The following is a 6,000-nucleotide window of genomic DNA, read 5'->3' as shown; positions in this document are numbered from 1 at the left end:
GGTCTGGACCACTCTTAGCTTTACCTTATCACTGTTGCAGGTCTATATGAATATAATTCAGAAGTTTTAATACACCCAGACAGTGTTCAGTTAGGCTAATTCAATTGTTTTCATGCAAAGAGTAAAATTGTCATTACAATGATTGTTGTTAGAATTTTAATTATGTTATTATATAATACAATTTTATAAATTTATTTTAATTAAAGAGCGCTTTTAAAGGCCAGTGAAAGCATAGGCTACTGTCAGTTAAGTCCTATTCGGACGCTAATATTGTTTCTCATGGGCTTGTACGGTATTTTAAACATTTACAGGGGTAAGTCGGTTATTTCAGTGTTTTTTCTCACCCAACCTGTGTAAAAATCCCTGTCCAAATTAGTACCTACTGTTTTTTGACAAACAGGTCGTGTGGGAATTTAATTGCCGTCTGAATCCACATTTCCGAGTTTTCAAAAAGAGATTCAAAATCCACTGTTTAAACCCTTTTGGATCACTGCCGAGCACCGTACGTGACGTACACTTTTATTTACTGAAATGCTGGAAAGTATTTACAAGAACAATATTTCATCGCAGCTCCACCTCAGCGAACAAAAATGGGAAAGAGAAGAAAGCACATAAAAAATTAAAATGGTTATTATGGCAGCAATATATGATAGCCTATAATTTTAAAATATGTAGGCAAGTATAGGCTAGTATAGTTTGGATTATTTTTTTAAATATCCCATGAGTCCTAATAAATGCAATTTAAATTATTTCTGAAGTGATTATTTTATAAAGAACACCACTTTCTAGCTTAACGCAGTGAAACAGCCCCTGCACGAGAGAATAATTGATTCTCGAGCCATCGATTTCAACCAATTCAGCACCATCGCCACGGATAACGGGTAACGTCGCACATAAGAAGGTATATCTTAAGCAGCTTCCTAAGGTATGGTTCGGGGAACACACCTAGAAATGGTATACCTTCAGTTAAGTTATACCTTAAGAGTCTTCGTAGCGCGCTAAGAGACAACGTTATCGGAGAACGCACCCCTGCATTTTATTCTCTGCTATGTACAGCACTTTGGTCAGCCTTGGTTGTTTTTAAATGTGCTTTATAAATAAATATTGTATTGTATTGTATTGTATATCCAGGCTGCTATTTTACATACAAGAACGGAAAGTGAATATGTCTTGTACCATAAAAGTAGTTCATTCATCTTGCACATATTCCAAGTCTTCTGAACTGAAGTCAATTAATGGTTTATAATGAACTGACTGAAATTTATTTTAATTTGAGTCTGTTCCTCACACAAAGCCTCATATGATTTCAGCAGTCATATCGACTAACAGCAAGAACAATCTCCAAAATTTGTTTCACAATAGGAAAAAAAATCTGTTTTTTAACTTTTCCTCTAATTTTACCTAAATAGACCCCTTATGAATATTCAAATTATGTTATACATGCTATGTATTTTCTTTTTAGGGCCCAAGCCCTGAAAGGGCGAAGGCCCTATTGTTTCCGTAAGGATTATTTAGGGCCCAAGCCCTGAAAGGGCGAAGGCCCTATTGTTTTCGTAAGGATTATTATTTTTTTTTTTCTTCATTATTTTTTTTTTTGCCTTTTTGCCACTTTTGGGGCCCTTAACATGCTCAAAAACTCTTGAAATTTTGCACACACGTCAGAACCTGCGGCCATCAGGGCCGGGCTGAAGCTGGTACTGGGGCGTGGCAGGGGGGCTCGACAGCGCCCCCTGGAATGGGGTCCGAAAACTTGGTCCATAAATCAAACACGCTTGCATGTAATAATATGAAACTCAGTACACATATAGATCTCATCGGGCCGAACAACTTTCGTGCTCTAAGTTTTACAAAAGCCCAACAGGAAGTCGGTTATTATACGTTGTTTGGAAAACGCATACAATGGAATGTGAAATACTCCTCCTAGGGATTTCATCCGATCGCCACCAAACTCGGTGAGAATAAAGTCAAGACATTGAGGATGAATTCTTGCGAACGGATTTTTGATATCTCGAACGGTTTGGCCGTGGCGAGGAAACAAATTTATGGCGAATAATGGGACACAGGAAGTGTGTTATAACTTCTGCATACATTAACTGATCTTGATGAAACTTCAGCAGTGTGTTCGTTGTAAGAGGCCGATCACATGGATGTGACTATTGTGAGTCAAAGTTATAGCGCCACCAACTGGCAGCAGGAAGTGTGTCACTTTCAAAATGCTTTGAAGTCACCCTCTTAATTTTACCCGATTTGCTTCAAACTTTATGTGTATAATGTAAACACAGGGCAGATGTAGACCTGTGAAAGGATTATTGATATCTTAGATACTGTTGCCGTGGCAACGCATCAAGTTTTAATATTCTTTTTGGATGCGTTTGAGACTCTTAACATGCTTGAAATTGGATGAAACTCGACAGACACATAACACTTATTAGCCAGTAGACATGTGAAAAGTTTCAGAAACGGGCGTGGCAGGGGGGCTCAACAGCGCCCTCTTGAACAGGGTCTGAAAACTTGGTCCATATATCAAACACGCTTGCATGAATTAATATGAAACTCGGTACACATATAGATCTCGTCGGGCCGAACAACTTTCCCTTTGTCAAGTTTCACGCCAGCCCAACAGGAAGTCAGCTATTATGGGTTGTTTGGAAAACGCTTGCTGTGGAATGTGATGTACTCCTCCTAGAGAATTCATTCAATCACCTCCAAACTCAGTCAGCATGAAGTAAAGACATTGAGGATGCTAAATTGCGGACGGATTTTTGATATCTTGAACGGTTTGGCCGTGGTGAGGAAACGAATTTATGGCGAGAAAAGAGAGACACGAAGTGTGTTATAACTTCTGCATACATTAACTGATCTTGATGAAACTTCAGCAGTGTGTTCGTGGTAAGAGGCCGATCAGATGGATGTGACTATTGTGATTCAAAGTTATAGCGCCACCAACTGGCAGCAGGAAGTGTGTCACTTTCAACATGCTTTTGACAAAAGTGGGGGGGTTAGTTTTAAATACAGTAAAAAAAAATTGTTTTTATATTGTTCTCATCAAGCCGGACAACTTTCTAATTTACGTTCATTAGCTCAGAGCAAAAGGAAGTCAGATATTTTGTTCTGAATGTGGATTTTTTTGCAAAATCAGCCTATGAATTTTTAGCCACTCCTCTTAAACTATTTATTTTATTCCCACCAAACTTTTTCAACATGATGAAAATACATTAAATATGCTAAATTGTGAACGGATAATAAATATCTCAAACGGTTTTGCTATGGCGAGGGATTAAAGTAATGTCCAAAAAGGAAAAACTAAAAGCCTCAAATTTTCTAAAAATGTAATTATATACCATTTATTTCTATATAAAAGTATACAAACATCACAACTAAACATTTTATTCTTTTTTTCAATTTAACCTGTTAACCGTTGCCAGAGCGCGGGCGCACTGAAGCGGTTTTATTTATATATAGTTCAAAGTTACTATCAGATTTAATGTTATACCTTGACAAACTATACATCATTAAAAAGATATAAGACTCAAGTTTCAGAATTTGACCACTATTGTATTCTGAGAAGCTTATAGCGACAGTTATTTCTTAATTTGTGTCAGGAGTTATGAAATGAAAAAATGAGTCGATACCTTTGATATGAATTATGCGTGTCAGCCGCTTTCATTCATAAAAAAACTCCCGTGCCGTCGTCATGACAGCGATACACAAAACACCGTCCTTCTAGGCTTTAGCTCAAAAATGTGCAGATTTGGAGAAATATTGATATATTCTCATAGGTTTACATCAGATTTCTATAGACAGGAATAATATTTATTGAATTTATACCCAAATGCGTCGATGTAATCATTATGAGCGTTTGTATACTCTGTTAATGTGTTTTCAATTCATACCAAAAGCCTGAGGGCGCCCTCGCCGCCCTGTGCACAGTATTAGAACATGAAGAAGTGCCATAATCATGTGACAATCCAGGAAGCCTCGAACACACACACAGCTAACAACAGATCGCGCTGTAACATGGAGAAACAGTCGTTTTGAAGACAATAAACATGTTTGCTATGATATTTGAGTTACCTGTGTTTTTCAATCCATGCCAGGTATTTCCATAATAATAGATTATATTTATAATGTAATGCTAATCTATATAGAATCGTTGTGCAGAACAGTATTAGACATTCTCTGACAATAGTATATTTTCTGTCTGATTTTTTATCTGAAGCCAAATTAGATCACAGAAAATTATTTAAAATACTCGATTTGCTTTATAAAGTAAGTTTATAAGCACAAACATGGTTTTAATCTCATAAATTGTCGTGTATTGATGGTGTGCTAAGCTAACATGCTAGCTAGCCCTAGGTGCACCTGCCACCTAGAAGTTATATTTTTATTATTTTTTGAAAGCTTGCTGAAATGTTTCTTTATTCAAGAAATGCATTAGATACAGTTTAAAATGTAAGGGTGAACTTTGAGAAAAGAAATTGGTGATTGAAAGTGAAACCATATGAATAGCCAGTCGTTAGTAACTATAATGCAGACAAAAGAAATGCATATTTACAGCCATAACCAGGCTGGAGAGGTGTGAATGTGTTCAGGGGGAGACTGAGACTGAATGGGGCTCGTTTGCACCACAAAACAATAAAGACAATATACTGGATAGATGGTTAGAAGATGGCAATAAACATCAGAAGCATCTTAGCGTCAAATCAAAATAAGGTCACATGACATGGTCTTGAAAAACATTTCACTAAATACAGAGTTTTGGACTTACTATCTTAAGATTTTAAACATAAAATGTTTAGACATGTGGCATTAGCTGTAGTGCATTTCTAGATTGCTCCAGTGCCAACTTCAATTTTATTTTCATGAGGATATTTCATAAAAAATAATTTCTAATAACTTTACAAAACTTTGAAGCTATTTATAACAATTTTTGTCATTATGACAATAATTAATTCTACATTTACAATAAACTGCCAGGTGTCAGCTTTCAAATGAGATCATACTTGTGCTTTTAGTACAAAGGGTTCATGAACTGTATCTGTTTCAGTTTGGGTATGTCATTTCTTGGGATTTTTCAAAAGTGGGGTTGCAGCTTAACAGGTTAAGAATGAATTTTAAGTTTAAAAACTGCCAGAATGGTTGTTTAGTCTAAACAATACATAAATAAAGTCAAACATAGTGCTATACTGCCCTCTTGTGTTCAAAATCAGGTAGGCCTATTATATCTATATAAAAATATACTAGGTATGTGACGGTGAGAATATTTTACCACCGGTTAAAGCTACAATATGCAAGAATTTTTTGCCACGAGAGGGCGCTACATTCCAAACAACAACAACGGCGTAGCTTGATGACGATGTGAAGGAGCGGGAATGATGGGAACTGTCGTTTTAAACTCCACCGTGGATGTAAATCAGTCAGATGGGAATCGAAAAATCATGTTCATGGATGAGGCTAAGTTCTATTTTTATAATGACATGCTTTTTGTGGCGAGGGGGGCATGGTTCAGCGCGGTCTGTAATGGGAGAGAGAAGAGAAGAGCGTGGGACGCAAGTAGGTCAAGTGCAAATGACGAACACCTGTGTCTTATTGCTGTGATCCGCTTGGAGAGACTGCTTATAAGCCGCGCTGGAACGAGAGAGAGACTGAAGAGAAAATTGGACGCAGAGAAAGAAAACCGGTGGATCTGAGCTCTCATTTTTGAACTGTTTTGTGCCGTCGCGGTTGCCACGGTGAATGCGCGTTGTGCATGACTTTAGTTTGTTTTGCTTTATTTTAATAAAGTACCAGTCACGCTGACCCCTGTCTTCTTCCTTCCTGACTCTTAAACCTCATCACACTTTTATTTCATTAAAATTAATTAACCGCAAGAAAAGTAAGGTTTAATACTACACTGGTTATCATAGATGTTACTGTGTATGTAGAATTCATTGTTGTGATAAAGCGGCGCAGTTTTACGTGTTCTAAACCATTGTTGTAAAAGTACATTCGAACATACCC

The sequence above is a fragment of the Scardinius erythrophthalmus genome (genome assembly GCF_964197995.2).
Source record: "Scardinius erythrophthalmus genome assembly, chromosome: 16".
In the NCBI taxonomy this organism is placed as follows: Eukaryota; Metazoa; Chordata; class Actinopteri; order Cypriniformes; family Leuciscidae; genus Scardinius; species Scardinius erythrophthalmus.
This window is presented reverse-complemented; position numbering follows the sequence as displayed.